The following is a 25,287-nucleotide window of genomic DNA, read 5'->3' as shown; positions in this document are numbered from 1 at the left end:
GGACAATCAATAAGTAAATGGAGATGGAGATAAAATTCTACAGGGGGAAGTAGCTGTGGCTCAATCAGTTGGGCTCCCATCTACCATATGGGAGGCCCTGGGTTTGCATCCTGGGGCCTCCTTGTGAAGGTAGGCTCGCCCACATGCTGCAGAGAGCCGCCCAGCCTGCAAGTGCCATGGAGAGCCGACTCGGCAAGGTGATGCAGCAAAAAAGGGAGATAAGCAAGAACAGAGAAGAACGCGCAGCAAATGGACACAGAGAGCAGACGGTAAGCAAGCTGCAAGGGGGGAGGGTAAATAAAAAATAAATAAATAAATACAGACACAGAAGAACGCACAGCGAATGGACACAGAGAGCAGACAGCATGCAAAAAGCCATGGGGTGTGGGGGGGTGGATGATAAAAAAAAAATATTCTACAGATGAAACTGAATACTTGGTTGACCCCTTCCTCCTCCTTTACACATGCAGAGAAGCCAGGAAAGGACAATCCAAGGAACAAAGAAAAAGAAAACAAAAGGAAATAAAAGCATATCAATAATATGGAAAATAACATTTACTGCAGACGGGGTAACACTCCAACTAAAAGGTCAGATTATCAGAATGTTTCTTTTTAAAGATCTATAGATAAAATTTATAAAAGAAATATCTTAAAGACTCAGATATATTGAAAATAAGAAGATAGAAAAAGATATCCCATGTAAATGTGTTAATTAAAAAGCTGGTATGGCTAAATTAATATTAGATAAAATAGATTTCAAAACAAGAAGCATGAACAGATATAACAGCATTTCATAATGATAGGAGGATCAATTCAAGAAGACTTAAAAATCATTCCTATACCAGCCATTATACATTTTTTCAACACCTATAAAGTTGTACTGTGCAAAGTGTAAACTGTAATGTAAAATACAGCCCATGGTTAGCAGCAATGTTTCAATATGTACCACACTAATGAAAGGTGTTGTTAATTGGGGGAAGGGGGCGGGGATGAAGTTAATGGGAATTCCCTACATTTTTGATGTAGCATTTATGTAATCTAAAGCTCCTTTAAAAATAAAAAAAAAAGCTTAAAAAATATTCGAGGGAAAAAAGTCAATGCTAAATATGTATGCCCCTAAAAATGGAGCTTCAAAGATTCTGAAGCAAGATTAGCAGACGTAAAAAAGAAAAATAGACACATCAGCAATTATGCTTGGAGATGTCAACTCTCTATCTCGGAACAAGTTGACAACAATCAAGTCATGAGCGTACAGAGATCAGTTGGAAAATAACAAAGATTTGAATTGTACTATTAGTCACGTTGACCTAACAGATGTTTATAGAACACTAAATCCCATAATTGCCAAATACAGATTTCCAAGCAAATAGGGAACATATCCTAAGGTAAACTAAATACTAGACCAGAAAATGAATAGATGAATTTTGAAGACTTGAAATCATATAGAATATGTTCTATGACTACAATAGAATTACATAGCATATTAATAACAAAGAAATGTAGAAACCCCATAAATATTTATAAGTTAAACAGCATGCTTCTAAACCCAGGGCAAAGAAGACATCACAAAAAAAATTATGAAATATTTTAACCTCAACAATAAATGAAAATATAGTAAGTCAAATTTGTGGGATACAATATAATAAGCTGCTAAAAGAGAAAGCCATGATCTTAAATAATTATAATTAAAAAATAAAATTTCTAAAATTGGTAATCTAAACCTAGAAAAATAAGACAAGCTACAGCCAAACTAAGTTGAAGTAAAAATTAATAAGAGAACAGAAATAAACTACATAGAAAACAGATATTTAGAGAAATTTAAAACCCAAAGAATATTTCTCTGAAAAAAATCAATGAAATTGATAAATCTCAAGTAAGACTGAGTAGGGGAAAATAAAACCAGGGCAAATACAAATTTTCAAAATGAAGAATGAAATAAGAGCTATCACCACTGAGCAATAAAAAAGGAGCTAATACTCCCAGACACATTTAATTAAGTCAGCGTACTCTTAACACCAAACTTTACAAAGACATTATGGGAAAATAAAGGACAGACTGATAGCATTCTTGAATGCAGATGCAAAGATATTTCTGAAATATTAGGGAATGGAGCCCAGCAATATATAAAAAGGATCCTCCATCAGACAGAACGAGTTTTCCCAGGAATGCATGATTAAAACAACAACACAGTCAACTAAGGAAAGAAGAGAATTGCCTCAATCTGATAGCTGACATGTTCAACAAACTTTCAGTGGACATAATATTTTATGGTAAAATCTTGAATGCCTTCTTCCTAAGACTAAAAAAGGGCAGGATGTTTCTCTTAGGATTTCTTACCAAACTCATCCTAGATGGTCTAGATGATGCTCTAGTGAAAGAAAAATAAATGCATGAATAAATATCTTAATACATAATATATAGATAAGTGGGAAGATGGTTACTTCCCATCTTCCATCTAGATACATGGAATAAAGTTTAAGAAAGAAGAAATAACATTTTCTTTATTGGCGGATGTTATTGTGAATGCTTTTGTTACAGATGTGGAATGGACACAACCATTCCAAGGTCCACAGGATGGAGGAATAGAGTATGGATTAGAGTGGACTTACTGATAATCTATTCATGAACTATTATGATTAGTAATCAGAGAAAATGTGGCATTGGTGTGGAGAAAGTGGCCATGGCGGCTGCTGGGGGTAGGGAGTGGGAGGAAGAGTTGAGATGTGGGGGCGTTTTCGGGACTTGGAGTTGTCCTGGGTGGTGCTGCGGGGACAGTTACTGGACATTGTATGTCCTCCCATGGCCCACTGGGTGGACTGGGGGAGAGTGTGGGCTATGGTGTGAACCATTGACCATGAGGTGCAGCGGTGCTCAGAGATGTATTCACCAAATGCAATGAATGTCTCATGATGATGGAGGAGATTGTTGTTATGGGGGGAGGAGTGGGGTGAGGGGGATGAGGGGTATAGGGGGACCTCATATTTTTTTAATGTAATATTAAAAAAATAATTAAAGACAACCAAAAAATCATTAAACAAACTAAGAGATCTAATAAGAGACCTCAGCAAGTTCTCAGATACAAAATCAGTATGCAGAAATCAATTGTATTTCCATATACCAGTCATAAGCAATTGTCGTATAAAATACGAATTGATTCCTCTTAAAATAGCATAAAAAGATACGACACACTAATAATGCATTTAAGAAATGATATCAAAGGCCTAGACATTGAAAACTACTAAACATTGCAGAGAAAATTAAAGAAGACCTAAATAAATAGAACGATAGGTCCTATAAAGAGTTGAAAACCTTTACCTCGCAAAGCCCTCAACTATCTCTAAATTGATCGTTAGGTTCCATGCAAATCAAATGAAACACCCAGAATTTGCAGAACTTGCAGAATTTGATAAGCTGAGACTGAAACCTAAATGCAAATAAAAAGGACCTAGAATGTCCCAAACCGCCTTATAAAATAAGAAGGAATCATGAATGACTTGATTTTAAACTGATTATGAAATTACATTCATTAACACAGTGACTTACTGGTATAAGGATAGGCACAGAGACGAATGGAGCAGAAGGTATAGAAATGAAATATTTTCAAACCATGTTTGACAATTGTGCCAATGCAGTTAAATGGGGGAAAGGAAAGTCCTTTAAATGAATGGGGTTGGATCCACGAGTATAGGAAATTTGAACCTTGATTCATTTTTCACTCCAAATCCGAAAATTAATTCAAGACTACTTGCATACTTAACTGTAAAAGATTTAAAAAGCGTGTAAATCAGACTCCTAGAAGATAACATAGAATATATTTGCAAAGTGGAGGGAGGTGAAGACTTTCTAGACAGGACATTAAAAGTATTAAACTTAAAATAAAAAGTAATAATTTAAAAATTAATAGTAATAATGATAATGATAAAGTGGATTCAAAATTTTTTGAAAAATGCCTTCCATTAAAAGCAAGATTAAGTAAAGGAAAATGAAAGGTAAAGATGGGGCAAAGGAATTTTTAATATGTATGTTTGACAATGAGCTCATATTCAGATTCAATATAGAAGTAATACTTATTGATAATAAAGAGACAATCCAATAAATGTGGGCAAAAGTTTTGTATAGATACAAAGAAAGATGTGATTTATGAATGCCCAGTAAATACATGAAAATATGCTTGATAGAGTTATTCATTAGCAAAATGAAAATTAAGAACTCAATAATATGCCTTCACGCATCCAATGGGATGACTAAAATTTGTAAACTGCTAACAGCCAACATTGGAGAAGATGTACACAACTGGAACCCTCAAACATACTGCTGAGAGTGCAAAACTGCATAATCAAAAAATGCACAGTATCAGATAGTTACTTGTGCATAAAGCCAAGATTCCAGAAATTCCATCCCCAGATAGTTACCGAAATATACAACATATTTTCACAAAAATTTTAAAGTGTTTTTACATGAATATAAATATTTGTGGAAACTTAAACTATACACTTAAGTTCTGCTCACTTTATAGAATTATAACTCAACAAAGCATGCAAACCATAAGTCAAATTTAATAAACACAAATACCACACAAGCAAGAACTAGCTTCTTCTTAAGATGTGGCTCCCATCTTTTTGTAGTAAATAGCAAGGTGAATGGAATGGTGATTTTTTAATTGAAAAATGGGCAATGATCGTCTTGGGCAATAATCAGAAAGATATATATTGAAGTGTTATTATATGTATATGTCTTTGTATTCATGAGTATATATGCTAAAGAGGAGTGATTAGATAGATGGATAAAAATGGATAGATAGATATAGATAATGATGATAGAAGAGAGAGAGCGAGAAAAAGACAGACATGATAGAGTGGATAAATAGAACAAGAAATAGAGAGACAGACACTTATTTGTACATGTCCATGTGAATATTTTGGTAAATAGCACAAGATATAAAAACATATTTCATTTTGCTGCTGTTCATAACCATTTTGTGTAGAACTGAACCTTACCATCTCAACTGGTTATAATCACACATTTATACACAGCTTTGTCTCTATTTATTTAGAACCAGCTTCCGTCTTTTCAGCCATTGTCACTATCACAAGATGACTTTAACCAAAAAAGCAATAAAGGTAGAGATTTTATTTTAGTCCAGACCCTAAAATTTCCTATTGAATATGTTACGATAATATAGCAGTTATAACCCAAATGTGAAAGAAAATCAACTATATATACAATATTACATACTTAAGCCCAATTTAGAAATCCAGGCATGCAAGCATCAGCTTCCACGTTCAGGTAAAATCATGTTGAGATGATTGATATTTGTGAGAAATATTTTCTAAATGTGAGTGAGGGAGCCTGAGACAGGTAAATGAAATAAGTAATATACTTAGCAGCTATCATCTCAAGAGCAATTTTCACAGTGACTTCAATGACATTGGTCTCTGATCTGAAAATTACCTGATGATTACTTTTCTGACCTTTGTAAAGAATGAACACATGGCTTAGAGAAGTAATTAGGAATTATCCAATTAATAAACATCAGTGCCCACATGCTCTCATGCCCATTTAATTCTTTGTATAATCTAAATTTAAAGCATTATGGGCTGTGCCCTAATGCTTTATTTCAACGTGATGATCCAAAAAATAATTATTGATTTATAATTGTGAATGGCAAATGACCATGTGTAATTCGTAAGTTAAAGGGAAAGTCAGGTCGTCATTCATAAACCACATAATTCCAAAACGAAGAAAAATGGGCATGTTCAAAACTATTTTGAAATGAATTAAAGTATGTATGTATATTGTACAGATGCTTTCAAATATTATCCGTCCTTAATGTTTCTAGAATGAGGGATCTCTCAAAACAGTTAGTGTTTCCTAACAATTGGAGTGCTTCACACAATTCTGCTTCTCCTGAAGGAGGATTTTAATAAGCATGTGATTTCTAAAACTTGAGTATTTTTTAGTCCTATGTAATATAATAGCTAATTTAAAGCTCTTACTCAACACAGAACTGATTTTTTTAAAAAGGAGCTCTGCATAAAGGCTCCACATTCTCTGGGAAAGGGGCAACTTGTCCAGTGGGTTTCCCCCTATAGGAAAAGAAAGCCAAGGTCTCCTTGAATATATTGCCCAAAGCCACAGTTCCTTATTTTCAGAACCTAATGCCCTGATTACTTCTGAGAGTTTTTGTCATGAATGGGTGTTGGATTTTGCCAAATGCCTTTTCTGCATCTACTGCTGTATCGTTTTTCTTCTTTCGCCTGCTGATGTGGTGAGTTACATTTGAATGTTGAACCAGCCTTGCATTCCTGGAATCAATCCCATTTGGTCTGATCTCAGTTGAAAAAAGACATGTGATTTTCAGTCCAGGTTTCAAGAGACTTAGATTTGCATTAATATATGCAAATTCAGGGAGTATTTTTAAAAGGATGATTTTAGTTACTATATCTCTGTCTATTGGATTTCCAGTGAACGTGGTTGTATTTTATCCACTGCTTTCTAGAGAAAATATAGAAAAAAGATCTTCATTTATGTGTAAAAGCATAATTCCCACGATCTCATCCTTTTCCATTTCTTCAAAGAAGTGCTTATGTTCCAAGTTGTAATATGTTTTTGTTTCTTTTTAGCTTACCAAATATTTAATCACCAAAACATCCTTGTTTATCAGGAAATGAAAATACAAAAGAATTATTTACTTTTCAAAACCACATCCTTCCAGTAGACAAAATGAATCTGAGTTTTCATTGCCGGATAAAGAGCCGAATAAATTTTCCAGACACTATTTTCTGCATAGTTAGGAACATTGATGCTAACCTGCAGGTGCATTGTATGGCCTCTTCCTTTACCTGCTCAGTATGACAATCAGATTTACAATAGGAATTTTTTGGCAAATCTTTTGTTCCAACGTATCTGGCTGTAAGGAAAAGGAGAGGGTCACAAACATTGCTAAATGACTTGCAATCATAATACTAATTCATTTTTCTTTTGAGATGTAACGATCAATTTAATATGTTTTGTAAATGTATAGTTGGGGTATCTGCTTGGAGGGCAATGGATTCTTATGTCTCAAAGGTTCTTTAAACCAATCCACTATATTTTTATTCTATTACCCTTGCACTGACGTTTTACCATGCACAAATCCATTACCAGATACTGTATTAGACAAATATAACCCATCTACGCAAAACCTTCATGTGATTTGTGAGCAAACATACTAGGACACCCATAATATCTATAACCTATGGTCTATGTAAGCATCATTTAGAATTTCCCACAACCATGAATACCAGTGTTTCTGTCTTTCCCACATAAGAGTTTTTTGGGAATGTGATTCTGGGAAACAAACGGCTGTGGCCAAAAGTGTGAAGGAGAGAGAGTCGATTCAAGGATGCCTTTCAGAGTTTGCCACTCAATGGGAAGATGGTGCTTAATTCCATAAGACTTTCCAAGGAGCCTATAAAATGTTCAACAGAACTTTCCATCCCTAGAAAAATGGGGAAATTATTTATCCATTTATACATTGGCTTCTGATGTTCATTGGTCGGAGGTGGCTCTTTTCTCTTACTTCAGGGTGGTGCACATCTAGTGATCATTGGGTTCCTCCAATGCATATCTCAGTGTGGGATACAGAAAAACCCTAGAAGAAGCAAGAGTTACAAGGCAAGTGTTGTAACGACACACCTGCATAAATCTGATGAGAACCGAAGAGATAATCCATCAGGCAAAGCTGGAGAAAGCTATAGTCAACAGTGTAGGAAAAGCCTGAAAAACTTGTTGTTTCCTCCTTATTTGTTCCTCTGCATTCAGCAAATGTATGGAATTTCTGCTCTGTGGAATGACCCATCTCTTAACACGGTGATAGAATCATGTACCCCGACAAACACTTTCTTGAGCTTAGTCTGAGCACCTTTGGATGTGAACCCATTGTACACAGGGCACTTTGAAAATGTTATGATGAGATACATAGCTCAACGAGATCAGAGTGAACCTTAATCTGAAGCAGTGGAGGACTTATAATGAGAACTCAGAAGAGGTCAAATAGAAAGAGGCCAGAAAGGGGCAAAGCAGACACAAGTAGAGAGAGCTATCTCCATATGACAGGAACACAGCAAGTCAAGGGACTCCAGGGATCTTGGCAAGCCAGTTGCAGGATTTGGGGAGAAAGCAAGTCTTTACTGATGCCTTGACTTTAGACTTCTAAAACCGTGAGTCCATAAATTCCTTTTTGAAGTCAACCCATGTGAGGTATTTTTCATAGCAGCTGGGAAAATTAAGATGTTTCACTTTTTCTAATCACAAGGAGCTTGACCAATCTAAGAAAGACAAAGACTCTTCCTGGACAAATACAGTACAAATAAATATATGCTTATTATCTTTGATGGTTTACTTGGGCTCTAGGAAAGCCATGTAGATCAACACTAAAACTCCTGCTCTGTACCACTAAGATAAGCATGTGGGAGGTGCTATAAAAAAAGAGTACAACCTTGTTTCAGTCACTGGGAATGTCTTGTCAGGTGGTGTAGATAAGTAAAACATCAACCCATGTTATAGGATAGAATGCTGTGCTATGACTATAGACAAATTTCCAGGGAAACCACAAGATGAGAATATTCCCCCTTCTGATTGGAGAATGCATAGGTAGATTTCATGGAGGGGGGGTGTTGCCTGATTGTGTTCTTAAAATTTCCTAACTTAGATAAGAAGACAGAGGTTGTCACCTGAAACTACCAAAGAGAACAGGTAAAATTCACACCCACTTGTTCCTTACAAAAACCATATCTGCACGGTACTGGTAAGTACTTTCAGATTTCCAATCTTGAGATATGAGAGGAAGTAATAGCAGTTTCTTTGCCCAAAGAAATGAGGTAACATTTCAAAGACTATATAGTAAATCAAAATTGGACTAAGATATGCTTTTTGGAGAAGGCAGTAGGAAGGAGATAAAGGGAAAATAAAATCCATTAAGGGGGAAACAGTGTGAAAAACAAATTTAACAGAATCCATAACTCAATAAACAATTTTACTACAAAGTCTCCTTTAAAAAAAAAAAAGATTCTGAAATGAATTAGTTAGGAACTTCACCTGATTTCTGTAGTACACAAAAATAGCACTGACATAAAGAACAGAAAAGTTTGATTCACCCTCATGAAATTATCCCAACATAAGCCACCCAGTGCAAATGGAACAGGCTCCTCTGATCTGGTTGTTTCTCTGTTTGTAGATGATGTCTTCATCTACAGGTCTAAAACAACTTACAATCATGCCTACTGACCAGCAGAAAGAGGTGATGGGGGATGGATGTAGCTCCAGTGGTTGAGCACCTCCTTCCCATGTACAAGGTCCCAGATTCAACCCTTGGTACATCCTAAAAACAAACAAATGGAAAGAAAAAACAGCTTTTCTTGGGGAGTGGATGTAGCTCAAGTGGATAAGTGCCTGCTTCCCATATATAAGGTCCTGAGTTCAATCCCCAGTATCTCCTTAAAAATAAAAGGTGAAGTGGAAAAATTGGTGAGGAACTAGCACGAAGGCGGTATACTTTATTTCTGTTCACATCCTATAGCTTATAATTCAATCACATGATCATATCTAGCTGCAAGAGATGCTGGGCCATGGAAATGTTCTATCATGCCTCCATGTACCTGAATAATAAGAGAAGAACGTGTTCTTGTTATGAATGAAAAGACGTGCTTCCAGGGTGTATCCTGCCCAGGCATTATGGAAGCGCATCATGTGTATGTGTGTGAATACATGTATGCCTGTGCATGTGTGTTTGTGCATGCATGTGTGTATTTGTGTGTGCATGTGTTACCGTGTGAAATGGGAAGGGCATTTAGTCCACAAATAGACATAGCTGAGTAATTAGCCAAATCAGATTTGGGAGGCAGCCAGAAAGCCTCCCGACTCTTGGAGAAACTGTATTATTTTTTACAAAAATATATTCTTACTTTGAGGAAAGCTACATGAGGTGCTGAGTCCAAAATTAAAAATTCACCTCTGAAGTGAGGGTAGAGTCTCTTCACCCCCATGGGTATGGTTCAAAGGGACTAGGATCAAAGACTATGAATGGCAAAAATTTATTCAACAGGTGCTAATGGCTCTGCAAGGAGTTCTGGAAGTTTTAAAGAAAGAAGCCCAGTGTGCACGAAAGGACTAAATTTACGCTTCCAAAAATCATTAGTCCAAGAGGTGGTTGAAGGTAAAAATATAAAGACCAATAAAGTTCAAAAGTGTCAGATTTATCCTGGGCAGCAAGGGGTCCAGGTATAATTGAAGGTGACCTGTGCACAAACCAGCATGTTCAGTCCAAGAAAGCCCCTTTAACTGATCACCAAGGAATAGGAAATTTACCTGGATGCACCAGGATTTTATGCAATTGAACCTATTATATAAATCTAATCATGTAGTATTTGACAGGATGGTTTATATGTTCATAAATAATTGAATAAACATAACAGTCAGTGTTAGAGGAACTTTTAGAAAATGGTATGTGAATACTTTCATTTATTCAACCAGTATTTACTGAGCATTTTATCAAGTACCAGGAAACTACATTATTGAACCTGAAGTGCTAAAGTCTGAGTGGCTAAAGCAGACCATTATACAAGCAATTAATGCATTGAAGGAGGAAAATGAGATACTGAGTCATCTTCGACGGGTAACTTTTCTTGGTTGAAACCAGAGACAAGCAAGCACTCATGCTTGGATGTGTGGGATTGTTAACTCCTCCAATTTAAAAATCACTCATTAAATCATTCTGAGTTTGTCTTGTGTAGGTGAACAGGAATTTCCAACACAATGGTTCTGTGTGCCAGTGAGGAAGGACACATGAAACTGAGATATAATGTCCTGTAATACACTGCAAGCTTTTCAAATCTCTCCTGATGTTTAGAAATTCTCTGCTGCTAGAGAAAAGTGATTAAAACTGCATTATCAGAAAAGAGAAATAAGAAGAAGATTTGAGCAAGAGAAGGAAGAAGAGATAAAGACAAAGGTAAAGAAAAGAATGATAGTAACAAACTAGCACTACTTGAAACCCTATTCTTTCCCAGAATAGGACTGAGTGTTGTTTTCATCCATATTACCTCAATATTCACAAACAGTTTTATGGGAGGAACCCATTACTCCCATTTCACCCATGGGGAAACTGAGGCTCAGAGAAGGTCATTAACTTGCCTGACTTTCTGTTACATGACAGAACCAATACTGAAGCTCAAACCCTCTGCCTTGTGATTTAAAGGAAAGCACCTGGTGTTAGAAATATGGGATTCAGTCCCTGGGCTGGTCACATGAGCTTACCTGAAAGGCGGTTGTAATTTGTTGAGCCTCCACCTGAAATCACACCTGTGTTTTAGTTTGCTAATAGCTGCTGGGAGTAATATACCAGAAATGGGTTGAATTTTACAATGAGCACTTATTAGGTTAAAAGCTTACAGTGAAAGTGTCCAAATCAAGGCACCATCAAGTCATCCTTTCTCCCTGAACTGCAACTGTGGGCGATCAGGCACATGGCAGTGGTAGCTCATCTCTCCCCTGTCCTTCTGGCATCTTCAGCTCCTGGTTCCTGGACCTTCTCTCTCAACTTCTTGGTTCCTGTGTTTCTCTGCATCTTATTTCTGTGTCTGCAGCTTTTTATTCCTCTATGTATAAAGGACTCTGGTGAGAGGAGTCCTGGATCATGCAATCTAATCAAGGGCCCTTAGCAAAATTAAGTTAATCAAAAGGTCCCACTGACAATAGATTTATGAGGACAGAGATGGGTTACCCATAAGAGCAGGATTTTCTGGGGTCCACTAAAGCTTCATATTGCCATACCCTGTCTCCAACCTGGCCGGAATGAAGTTTGTGTACCCCACTATGAACTTCATTCTGGTTATGTTGCATTAGTTGTCCATTACCAACGTTACACCTTTTATTTGGGATGTGTAGAAATTCAGCAATCATTTAAAAAGCAAATGCTAGAAGCATCAAGGTCTTTACAAGTCTGCCTTTTCAGACAGGGCAGATGGACCTACCAGTCATTTTTAAACTGTTTTTTTCTAAACATTAGCTCTTGGATGCCCAAAAAGAGAGAGATAGTCATTTATTTTATTAGACTCTCCTGAGATTCTATAATATTTGTATTACTGAAATTATTAAATGAATGGCATATAGCATGTGATTATAATCATTCTCATTTCACTAATAAAATGCTTGAATGCGTAAGTTTTACTTTACCCTTTATATATCACTCTTTAAGAAAGATACACATCTTTATACGCCATCATACTTACATTCCTAAGTCCTTATTATTTCCTTAAGTCATAGCTTAAAAGTGGAATTAGTGAGTCAAATGCTATGAATATTTTAAGACCATTTATATGCATTCATTTAAAAACACATATGGTTTACTCTGTTATGGAGTAGCTATTGAGCATAAATTTGGTGAACAATATCAATTACAAAAAGACTTCCTGCTGTCATGGAGATTACATATCAATGGTGAGGGAAGGGAAAATGCCTATAAATTAAAATGTACTTCCAACTTGTGGTAAGTGTTCAGAACATAAAACATAGGGTTAGAAGAGAGAGAATAAAGGGAAGTTGAGGCTTGTCTGCAGAATAAATCAATAGCATGGGATCCCCAGTGAAAAGAAAAGAGTTGTAGACCACGACCTTGAGCTTAGCTTCACCCAGAATTTAAAGAAAACTAGTGTCACTGAACCATAGAAGCAGAAGCGGGGATTGTGGAGGGAGGTGCATCCAGATTACTGAGGAACTTGTCAGCTACTTTAAAGATATTTAGTGAGAAATGGGGGAAAGGCATGCTCAGATTATGACTTGAAAACAACCATTGACTGGTCTCCAGAGAATGAATTGGAAGGAGACAAAATGAAATTGTGTGAGTCTAGTCTCTGTCCCACCCTACTTCCTCATGATGGTTTCACGTTGCAGAAAAAAACATTCTCTGAGATTTGTCAACAAGATTCCAGGATGTGGTTACTTCATTATATGTGTGTATATGTGCATATGTGTATATGTATGTATATACATGTGTGTATGTATATGTGTGTATATATATAAAATAAAAATAAAGAAACTAACTGACTTTAAATAATCTGTGTATTATTAGATTAGAGCTGTGTATCATGATTGGGTTTGATGACAGATATAAAAACTTGACAGTCTTTGGCTTCAATGAATGACTTTGCATTTTTTTGTTGTTTTTGTTCTCATCACACAAGTTTTTCAGCGATAGGCAGTCCAAACTGTGCAGTAATTCAAGGAAACAAATTCCTTCCCTCTTCTCCACCTTTCTTAGTTTATGATTTTTGGCCCCATGGTCTCAAGAGAATTGCTGTACGTCCAGACATGATCTCAACATCCCAGGCAGGAAGAAGAAGGAAGGACAAGAAGCAAAAAAGCATGAGTTAACTGAGAGATTCCCTCTTCATAAGTCAACAATATCTTAATGGAAGCTCCTTGAAAGAGACATCTAATTTAGTCTCATTGACCAGACTAGGTCTTACCTAGTTGCAATGGCATCCGGAGAATTGAGGTATTGATGTCCTCCTGTGATGTTGGCTCAGAACAGTGTCCCTTAGATCTGTGGTCCTGATGATGAGGGACAATATCATCATATCATCTCTGATAAGGCAGGAAGCAGGGTCTACAAGAAGACTTCAGAATTCATTCGAATCCTGATTTCACCCTACAAGCTAATAATACCTGGTAACTGCTGCCTTTTTGTGTTTGAGAAGACTATCAGATTCACCCATCTGAGCCAGAACAGCCTATTCCACAAATGGTACTGGGAGAATGGATATCTATATCCAAAAGAAAGAAAGAGGGCCCCCTCTCTCACACCATATAAAAAATTAGTTCAAAATGGATCAAAGACCTAACTATAGAAGCTATAACCATAAACTTCTGAGATGAAACTGTAGGAAAACATCTTCAAGATCTAGTGGTAGATGGTAGTGTCTTAAACTTTACACCAAAAGCATGAACCATGAAAGAAAAAACAGATAAATGGGACTATTAAACACTTCTGTGCTTCAAAGGACTTTGTCAAGAAGGTGAAAAGGCAGCGCACTCAATAGGAGAAAGTATTTCGAAACCACATATCCAATAAAGGTTTGATATCCATGTTATATAAAGAAATCATACAACCCAACAATAAAAAGACAAGCAAGCCAATTAAAACATGGGCCAAAGACTTGAACAGACATTTCTACAAAGAAGAAATATCAATAACAAAAAAGTACGTGAAAAAAATGTTCAACATCATCAGCTGTTAGGGAAATGCAGATCAAAACTATAATTAGGTATCCTTTCATACCTTATAGAATGGCCATTCTTACAAAAACAGAAAACTACAAGTGCTGGAGAAGCTGCAGAGAAATAGGAACACTCCTTCACTGTTGATGAGAAAGTAGAATGAGGCATCCTCTGTGGAAGACAGTTTGACAGTTCCTCAAGAAACCCTATATAGAACTGCTGTATGATCTGGCAGTGCCTTTATTAGGATTACATTCAGAAACACTGAAAGCAAGGACGCAAACTGGCATGTGCACACTGATGTTCCTAGCAGCATTATTCACAATTGCTAAAATTTGGAAATAACCCAGGTGTCCATCAACAAATGAATAGATAAACAAAATGCGGTATATACATACAATGAAGTATTATTCATATGTGAGAAGAAATGAAATTGGGATGCAAATGTCAACATGGGTGAACCTTGAGGACATTATGTTGAATGAAATATAAGCCAGACACAAAAGACAAATATTGGGTGGTCTCACTAATATGAACTAAAACAATGAGTAAACTCACATAAACTCTAGAGTATAGGTTACTAGGAAGTTGAATGTGGGTTGAAAATAGGAGCTGATGTTTAATGTATGTAGAATTTCTAAAAAGGTTTCTTGTAAAGGTATGGAAATGAATAGAGTTAATGATGAAACATAATAGTATAACTAACGCTGCTGATTTATAAATGTGAATTTGGATAAAATATTTCAATTGGATGGAAATTAGAGAATGATGTAGGGACTGTATAACTGATTTCAGTGGTGGATGAAGATGGTGGTTAACAGTATGAGAATATTCTTCTTTTACAAAATGTTAAATATTAATATATGGCTATACATGGAAAAACTACAACTAACGTAATACATGGATTATAGTTAACAGTAATATTGTAATATTTTTACAGCAATGGCAAAGAAGACATTATATCAATTCTAAGGGACAACAGTGGGGGGGGGGTAGAAGGGTGGATGGGATTTTTCCTTTTGAAGTAATGAAAATGTCTAATATTGACTGAGTGATGATGGCAGAACTCTGTAATGAATATGAGAGCCACTGCATGTACATTTTGAATGGATTGTATAGTCCAGTGGTGAATGATGGATTACCAGAACAAATATGAAAATATTCTCTCATTAACTATAACAAGTATATAATATTAATACATGATGTCATTAACCTGGTGGGGTGGGAGGAGGAATACACCAAATGTAAGATACTGGCTATAGTTATTAGTAATGTTTTGGCAATGCTCTATCATAGTTTGTAATATATTGTTTCAAATCAATGCAAAGTGTTGGTGGTGAGATAATGTATGGGAGTCCTGTATGAGGATATGCAAGTTTATTTTTTAAGTTCACAACTTATACTATAAACTTATTGTTTATGGATATTCATAGGTGAATGATAAACTTCAATTAAAAAATATAAAAAAGGAGAGGCCAAATGTGGGGAGATTCACTACCTCCTGAATTATGCTAGAAGTTCCACCCTACTGTATGTAAAGCGGAGCGTTTCCATGAATATAACAGAAAAATGTGCAAGTATTCCATCACAACAGATGTGCTGTTACATGCTTATTTCAAGTAAATGATCCCCTTTTTGTTCTTTTTATTCTTTTTATTCATTTTGGTGATTTTGATGATTAAGGCTGGTCACAAAGGCAGACAATAAATTTTAAAATTTGAGATAATTGTAAATTTTTAAATTTGAAGTAACTGTAACTTCACCTACAGTTATAAGCTATCATATACAGAAATGCTGCATACCTTTGATTCATGTTCAATATTTGTGTCATCTCAGTGTTGACATCTATTGACTATCTTTTATAATTCAGTTTGATATTTTCCTGATTCTTGGCATGTTCTGTGACTTTTTTTTTCTAGTTGATATTCAGTTCAAGGTTTTTTCCCTCTATTTTTAAAGAAATTTTAAATTACAGAAAAGGTACATTGAAAATACAGGGGATTCCCATATACCCTAGATCCTCCCCCCTCACAATTTCCCCCATTAGCAACATCTTTCATTAGTGTGGTACATTTGTTACAACAGAGGAGCAATTCTTGAAGCGTTGCTACTAAGCATGGTCTATAGTTTACATTATGGTTTACACATTGCACAGTACAATTTTATAGGTTTTTCCAAAATATATAATGGCCTGTATCCATCCTTGCAATGTCATGCAGAACGCTTCCAATGTTCCCAAAATGCACAAGCTCTTTAAAATCTGGGTTTGTATAGGTTCTCTATAGGTCCCATTGATCAAAACTTTCATAGTGGCAATTCCTTGAGGGGCAGCAGAGAGTCTTCTGTCTTGAGGAACACACATTGGAAAGGTTTGCATATGTAGAGAGAATACGTGGGCATTTTCTGTAATCAATTGCAAAAGTAAATGCAATCAAGTGTATCTCGAGCCTTTCTTCACTACAGTGGAATACACAGCAGGGAGTGTAACATTCCACAAAATGTAGGTCAGGGAAAACTTAAACCAAGAAGTTACGTTTGAACCTAACTTGGAAATATCAGAGAATAGTTAGGGGGGTGGAAAATGCCCCAGGACTTTCAGGGAAAAAAAAAACTAATGCAAAGAGAAGGATGGCATGGTGAGAGAATATTTTGAAGAGATAAGATGGACTCCAGGGGCATTTGTTCTCAATTTCTGAACAAGCACGTTCTTTTGTGCGGCTGTGTTTGAACCATTTGTCTCTGTTCAAAATTTTAAAGTCACATGAAACTAGCTGCTCTCCATCAGGTGAAAAGATTTATTTTCTCCAAGTTGTCAGGCTTTTCCTTACTCACCACCTACAACTTTCTTAAATCCTTCCTCAGATTTTCCCCCCAGTTTGCTGGTTCCTTCTTTAAGTGGACTCGAGAACAAATACTGAAGTCTGACCCAAGCAGAGAGCAGTGGATTTTGACCCCCGTGTATGCCTAACCCTCAAATACAGGAGGCAATCATCCTAACCCTATTCCAATGGCCCCAAGGGGAAGTACATAGAGGGGCTAAAATCTTCACAATATCGTTTCCTGGGTATCAGGGTCAAAAGATGGGTGATGGCAACTACAGACCTCAGATCTCAGAGTCCCGTCCTGTACCAGATGCCTATGAGGGAAATACCCTTTTTTGTGAGTCACTGGACATCCATTTATTTTAAAAACGTATATCAAGTACCAATGATGTGACAGGAACTTGCTTCCTTTCTAGAACTTTAAAGGTCAGGCAATCCTCGTATTTTCCCCAATTTACTTATGGTATATTTATGGGATCGATATTTGTAAATGCCCATCTCTCAAGATCCACAAGGAGGGCTAGGATTTAATTTGAATTTTGGGTGTTCTGAATCCATAAAGCAGGGAAATCGCTTAGCCTGAGCATACTGAGCAATATTTACCCTAAAGTATAATAATAGTAGTCATATGGTCTTGCTCTCTACTAGCCATTCACTATTCTCTGTGTCCACGTGTTCATTTCATACGATGCCAACACTCTAAGGCAGATAGAGCCCTCTGTATTTTACAGGTGAGTGAAGTAAGGCATGGAGAGGTCAAATGAAACGTCTAAGGACACATGGTCAGGGAAGAGTGGAGGTGGGACTCAAAAGCTGGAGCTAGTCAGATCAAATACCCTGCTTGAAGACTCAGAAGCAAGGAGCCCGAGAGGGATTCTGAATGGATATTGCGTGACCAAGATTGGAGAGACAAGATACAACCAGAGTCCAATGAGAAATTTGGGAGAAAGAGATATCCCGTTACATTTAGTTATCAATCCCTGTACTATTTCTCCCCCATGACTGAGAGCCACTTCTGAGAGGACAGGGACATTTTCAATTCATTTCTCTTATAGTATCTCACTTTCCCTTGATAACAACTGCTACTGCAACTATTGCCATGTTTTCATGTTGCCATGTTTAGATTCAAGCTAGGCCAGTTGAACTGAGCTATGTCAGTGATGAAATCATACAAGGATTACTGAAAGCCTTGGTCCTCACTCGTAGGTCAACTCCTTTTCTATGAGGATGGTCATCTACTCTACATAATTTGGATATTATATTATGAAAATCCGAATGTTATTTAATCCTTTTTTTAAATTCTCTTTTCAAGTGTTCCATCAAGAAAAGTGTTTCTTGAAGTCTGCAATATTTCTTATAAAAATGATATATATATATATATATATGTATATAGATTAGATGAAAAAAGAAATACGAATTTTTAAATCAATCTTTATCTTGCCCTCCTTAGGTTTCCCAAATCTGTCAATGAATGAGCTTGGCTCCCTTTTCTCCTGAGTAAGGAGGTAAGAGGGAAATGATGCTTTCTTAAAGTCAGTGCAATGAAGTGAATAAGCTGGAGCAATATATTTTCCTCCATTATATTCTAAACAAGAAACCTTGGCCCTAAAACAGACCCTTAAGTTGGAGGATAGAATAATAGAATTTGAGAGCCTTTATAAATCATTATAATGTGAAACTCAAGAATAAGAAACAGCCCTTAAAGAACTGCTTGTCCCCAGGGCAGAGTGTTTTGATTAAAGAAAAGTTTCAATGGCGGAGTGAGGCACATCATTACTCAATAGCACTTAGTTACATGTAAAAGACATATGTGTACACCAATGCCACGTTTTCTTCAATTACTAATCACAATAGTTCATAAATAGAATATCAGTAAGTCCACTATAATCCATTCTCTATTCCTCCATCCTGTGGACCCTAGAATGGCCATGTCCACTCCACATTTATATCAAGAGGGGACTTAGATTCCACATGGATGCTGGATGCAATTCTCCTGCTTTCAGTTGTAGGCATGATGGAAGAGGTTGTTGTTATGGGCAGAGGAGTGGGGTGAGGGGGGTGGGGGATATATGGGTACCTCACATTTTTTGAATGTAACATTAAAAAAAGAAAAGAGAAAAACAAAACAAAACTAAAAGACATATGTGTAAAACTGGGTGCCTTGGAAGGAAAAGTTTTCCCAAGAAGTTCATTGCAAGAATTGTTGGGGAGTCCAATAGACTTCACTCCATTTCTTACCTGGGCAATTTATTGAGAGCTTTCTGATAACAGTGTAGCAGGGTTAACGCAGAGGGAAAAAAAAAACATCTCTGGAAAAAGCCAAGCGTTGCTAGCACTGATGGTGGTCTGTATAGCATCCAACTCCTACCTCCTTGCTGATAGAATCTCAATTTTGTACAGGAATAATGGTCACATGATTGTTGGAGGCTGACCCTATTCCCAGATACAGGGAGGGAGGGGGTGTGATGGATTTGGAATAGTCTAAGGCAATCATGAGATGCCACTCCCCTTGCCATCGTTTTGTTTAGGAATGGGATTATGACTCGATTCTGGCCAATGAGACAGGGAAGAAAGGCTGCTGGGGTGATTCTAGGAATGGCTTCCTTACTCCTAAGAAAGAAAGAAACCACAAACAGCCTCCCTTTCCCCTGGTGGATTGTGACAATGGAAATTTGTGTCACCTCAAGTTGGGGCCGCCATTTGCTAAGAGCTCAAGATGGAAACCACCATCCAGAGTGGACTTTCTTTCCACCAAACTGGGTAATCAAGAATTAACCAAAGTCCCATGATGGACCCTAAAGATTTCAATGTCAGCAGACTGTAGAAAATGGAGTGCATTTTCTTCAAGGTTTGGGTTTTAATACATGGAGCCAATCTTTACTTTCTTCTCAGCTCTGACTAGTAACCATGTACTAGGCACAAATATATGTGTACTGCTTAATACTCATATTCAAGTTATGGTAAAGCTTAGATGCATGACTAAATTAAAATTTAAGTTTTCAGAGAGGTCTGAACAAGATTTTAAAACCATTTATATTGGCAGTTGGATATTTGAATGTTTGTCACATTTACTAGGCCAAATTCTAGGAATTATAAAATACAAAAGGAGGTTCACTGCAGAAATTCAAGAGTGCACATTATTAGTAGAACAAAATGGAAAGAACTACTCTTGAAGGAGTGATATATAGACTAAGAACATAGGTAGTTCATGCTACAGGTTATTAATAATTACCTACTACATTTGGATATTAATATATAGAAAGCAAACTGCAGTGGAAGAAATGGAATCTGCTCAATGAAATGAGGGCTCCAGATAAACAAAGAAAACAGAATAAGAATCCAGGGAAGCAGATGTGGCTCAAGCAATTAGGCTCCTGTCTGCTATGGGAGGTCCAGGGTTCAATATCCAGGGCCTCCTGGTGAAGGCAAGCTGGCCCGTATGGTGAGCTGGCCCACACAGGAAGCTGACCTTAGTAGAGTGGGGGCCTGCACAGAATGCTGCCCCACGCAGGAGTGCTGGCCCATGCAGGAGTGCTGCCCCACGCAGGAGTGCTGGCCCACATGGAGAGCTGGCGGAGCAAGATGACATAACAAAAAGAGACACAGAAGAGAGATAATAAGAGACACAGCAGATCAGGGATCTGAGGTGGTGCAAGAGAATGATCGCCTCTCTCCCACTCCAGAAGGTCCTAGGATCGGTTCCCAGAGCCACCTAATGAGAATACAACTGATGTGTGTACAGAAGAACACACATTGAATGGACACAGAGAGCAGACAATGGGGGGGGGGGGGCAAAAAGAAATCAGTCAATCAATCAATCTTTAGAAAAATAAGGAAAAATAAGAATCCAGCAATGAGGCAGGCAATATGCAACTTGCCTATCCATTGTCCTAGCTCCTCTGCTTCTTGAATAAACTTATGCAAAGTGCCTAAATCTCAGGATCTCAGTTTGGGTGGAAATCTCGGAAAAAAGGTTACGAATATCCACATAAGCACACACACACATAAACCCAAAAGTCCTGGTACCTCACCAGGTTCTCCTTTAAAGGGAAGGCAATAGATGCAATAAAATAAATAAAATCAACACAACTAGACAAATGGGAGGCTGGTTTGTTATTTCTCTAAGATTACAGAAATAAGATACACAGACAACAAGAACCTTTGGCTTACCCATTAAATGAAAAAAATTATTATTTCTGTATAAACATATACATTTATATAAGTATAAAAATTTTCCCAAAAGGAAAACACATTTGAAAATACCTTTATTAATACTGAAGATCAAATATATCTTGGGTTCCATGCTTTCCCTGGGATCCTGGCCAGATTTCAGTTTTAAGTTGAGCTGGCAACCTCCCTAACTAGCTGCCTTCAATATCATCTTTTCTTGGTGTGATATCTCTTATCTTTATCGGTATGTTCCAATCTGGGTGAACATTGGGTATTTGTGTTGCTTGGAGTCTATTTGGAGCCCAGAATATTGTGTTTTAAAATTGGCCCATTCCTGCAGGTGTGGGACCCATTGATAGGATAAAATTCAGTAGGGGGTCTTTGATTGGAATACTTCAGTGAGGCGGGACACAGGGTGGGTCTTAATCCTTTTACTAGAGTCATTTATAAATGGGGAAGAAGGCAGAGAAAGAGAGTGCCATTTCACCCTGCCATGTGAGAGAAGACTCCAGGATTGCCTGTGGACACAGAAACAGAGAAACCCAAGAGGCTTAAATCAATGGAGCACAGAGGTACAGAAAGAGACCTCTGAGAAGCTGAAAAGATGAGGCCAGAAGGATAGGGGAGAGAAGAGCCATTTGTCTGATCACACACAGCAGAGCTCAAGGAGAAAGTAAGCTAGAAGGGGAAGAGAGAGACAATGACAGAGACGGACAGTCATTGTGCCTCCCACATGGCAGGAGTCCAGGATAGCCAGCAGGTGATCTTTCATGAGACAGCATCACTGATGATGCCTGGGTTTGGACATTGACACAGCCTCAAATCTGTAAGCTTCTACCCTAATAAATTCCCATTATAAAAGCCTAACCATTCCTGGTATTTTTCTTGGACAGCCTTCAGCAAACTAAGACAATACTCTTTTAAGGAAAGCAAGGAGAAAGAACTTCTGTCCTACTCAATTTTCATATCTCTCATCCAAGCTGTGACAATGAAAGGCCCATTTATTCTCTGTCACTACTGAGATTCATGAGGATTCTGCCATTTGGGCAGCTCCTCTGCCCTGGGTGCTTTGCTACATAGAGACAGCAAAGATTATAGACATAGTCAGCTTCTTTTCTTACTCTCTGGGCTGGATCACCTTGCCTGGACTTTGCCTCTGTCCTTTGACCGACCCAAGACCTCACTCCATCAAAGAAGTCAAGACGGGTAGAGAGAGAGGGCTCACCTCCTTCTTGGGAGAAGGTAGGAAAACCCAGCCATCCGTGGGGGATATTTCACTTTTTAAATACTAAATGTGCATGCAGGTTTTTCCCTGTGTTTCAGTTCACTAAATGCTGCCCAGGCAATATACCAGAAATGGATTGGATTACACAATGGGAATTTATTTGGTTAAAAACTTACAGTTCTGAGGCTGTGAAAATGTCCAAATCAAAGCATCAAGAAATGCTGCCTCACCAAGTTGTAGCTGTGGACAATCAGGCACATGGCAGTAGCGTCTAAAGATGCTTTCTTTCAAAGTTCAGCTGAGGGCCATTAGGCACATGGTGGCATCATCTAAGGATGCTGTCTGACCAAGCTGTAGCTGTGGGCCATCAGGCACATGGTGGTGTCATCTAAAGATGCTTTCTCTCCAAGTTCAGCTGTGGGCCATCAGGCTCATGGTGGTGTCATCTGAAGATCCTTTCTCTCCAAGTTCAGTTGTAGGCCATTAGGCACATGGTGGTGTCATCTAAAGATGCTTTCTCTCCAAGTTCAGCTGTGGGCCATCAGGCTCATGGAGATGTCATCTAAAGATGCTTTCTCTCCAAGTTCAGCTGTGGGCCATCAGGCTCGTGGTGGTGTCATCTAAGGATGCTTTCTCTCCAAATTCAGCTGTGGGCCATCAGGCACATGGCAGGGCATAAGGGCTGCAGGCTTCTGCCTTCCCCTCTGGCATGGTTTCTCCCTGAGCTCAGCTGTGGATATCAGGCTTATAGGTCATCTCTCCCCATCTCTTCATGTCCTCTTCTCTTTCAGCTTCTCAGGAGTCTTTTTCTGTGCTTCTATGCTCCAGAGCACAGAAAGAGCACACCTCTTTCTCAGCCTCTTGGGCTTTCTCTGTTTCTGCAGCTTTTTCTGTGTTTGAGGCTTCTATTCCTCCATTTTTCAAGGACCCTAGTAAGAGGATTAAGACCCATCCTGGGTCATGCTCTACTGGACTGAGCTAATCTAAAGGTCCCGTCTGTGATAGATTTACACAGGAATGGATTAGCTCTGAGAACATGGACGTCTGGAGCCCACCCTGCTCCAAACTGCCACACCCTCTGTGTTGGGTGGTTGTCCACCCAGTGAGAAACAGCCCATCCTCCCTCCATGCTCTCTCATGCCCTAAAAAGACCACTTGCCTGAGCTAGGTTCCTTCACTCTATGCTATACATCCTCAGTATCCTGCAAATCCTCCCAAAACATGTGGGATGAGCAAGTGGTGAAAATCTTGCTGGTTGCAAGAAACTGATAGCACAGGTATAGCCAAATGCCCACCACATATGCCATGGGTAGTTTGAATAGTCACAGCCTGTGCCCCTCTGCTCTCTTTCTTAGTGTGTGTCAACCCAAGAATTCACCTGGATCCCTGTGTACCCCTACCCTCTCTCCCTACCCCCCACATAGACTTAATTTTCTTTTCTTTCTGAAAGTGTCAGTGTTAAGAACAAAAGGGCAACTACTTATCTTGCATGCGGTGATACGGAAAAGAAAATTCCCTGATTCACATTCTCTAGTATGATAGAAGCAAGTATGAATATAAGGACACCTTGCAGCCAATGCCCTCTGGGGAAATTTGCATTCTGACAAAGGGTCATACAGTTCCCTTCTAATATTTGTCAGGTCATTTAAGACACAAGGCCAGCCCTGTTTATCTTTGCTCAGACAAAACCTGCTTGAATGCAGAGGACTCACAAAGAAAGCTTTCTTGATGTGGGTTTGTTTTCACAGGGGACTCTTTTCCTTTTTAAAGGGGCGTTACTGCTCTTTGATCAGCTGGCTGAGTTGCGTTCAACTTATTATTAAAATGTGGCGATGACCTTCACAGTCAATTATGCTGTGTTGAATTCTCCAAAACAGCACTGAAATGAACACTTTAAAATGCATAAAGAAGCCTCTCCACATAAACCTATCAGGGGTAAAAAACATACAAGCCTTACTGTTGATTCCTTTCTCTCTCCCTCTCTCCCCTTTCAGTGGGTTTGTGTGTGTGTGTAGACATAATCGTACAGGTAAGTGGATGTTTTTGCATTTCTCAAAATGCTGAAGAGCTCAATGTAAAATGAGTCAATTCACAGCCAAGGATCAGAAGCATCCGTCGACAGCCATAATGAAATAAGTAAATTAGAAAATGCAGCATTTTGAAAAACCAGCAGAGTATTTTAACCTCTGGGTAGTGTAGGGTTCAAGGAATGCAAGCAATCACGATGTCTTCTGCTTGCTTTGAAAGCCATTGGGAGAAGCCAGCAAGAAGAAAAACCAGAGACGGGACTTCACTTTGACTATAGGTACAACATTGAGATAACAAGTATGGCAAGTTGGATTTTCTAAATGAGCCACTACTGTCATCTCCCACCCTATCTGAGCTTCTACAATGTGCCTTTGCTATACCCCCATCATGAAAAGAATTTTATTCCCCTCCCCTTGAATCTGGACCTCAACTAAAAGCAGGTGGCTGAAGAGATTTTCCACCTTTCTCATTGGAGATTGGCACTCAGATCCCTGAGCCACGACATAACACATCCTAAGATAGAAAGCTTCTGTGAGCCAGCTATCCCATATGGAGAGGAACATGTATGGTCTCTCATTGGACATTGTAACTGCGATTCATCCAGCCCAAAGGTAAGAAATGGGAGCCAAAAATCTCCACACAATTCCTACCTGCAGACACAATGTCACATCCAAACTTTGAATCTTTTTGAGGACTGAGATCCTAAATATCACAGAGCAGAGAGAAGCCATCTTCATCCTGTTAGCATAGACAAGTGGTTATTTTGAGCTGGTGAGTTTGGGGGAT

This window comes from Dasypus novemcinctus, chromosome X, assembly GCF_030445035.2.
Source record: "Dasypus novemcinctus isolate mDasNov1 chromosome X, mDasNov1.1.hap2, whole genome shotgun sequence".
NCBI classification, from domain to species: domain Eukaryota; kingdom Metazoa; phylum Chordata; class Mammalia; order Cingulata; family Dasypodidae; genus Dasypus; species Dasypus novemcinctus.
The sequence above is the reverse complement of the archived record's forward strand: the minus strand, read 5'-3'. Positions refer to the sequence as shown.